Source organism: Scatophagus argus, chromosome 8 (assembly GCF_020382885.2).
Source record: "Scatophagus argus isolate fScaArg1 chromosome 8, fScaArg1.pri, whole genome shotgun sequence".
NCBI classification, from domain to species: Eukaryota; Metazoa; Chordata; class Actinopteri; family Scatophagidae; genus Scatophagus; species Scatophagus argus.
The window spans coordinates 3,761,540-3,761,771 of record NC_058500.1 but is presented as its reverse complement, the minus strand read 5'-3'; positions in this window follow the sequence as shown (position 1 = coordinate 3,761,771).

The window sequence follows — 232 nt, the reverse complement described above, 5'->3', positions numbered from 1 at the left end:
AACAATCATATTCTGAGGAGGAGTATATGAGACAACTCGTGTTTTTGTATCGTGTTATTGTGGGCTTGTGGGCCTGAGCTTTGGATTTCTTTGCGCTCCCTCCTGGACAAAAGCAGGTGAGCAGCGGGTCTGATCCACACTGCGTGTTGCTGTGGGTGTGGCCGAGCTGCCGCTGCCTGTCTCACCTTGAGGGCGTGTAACCTGAGCTGAAGGAGGGTGGGGGCAGAAACAT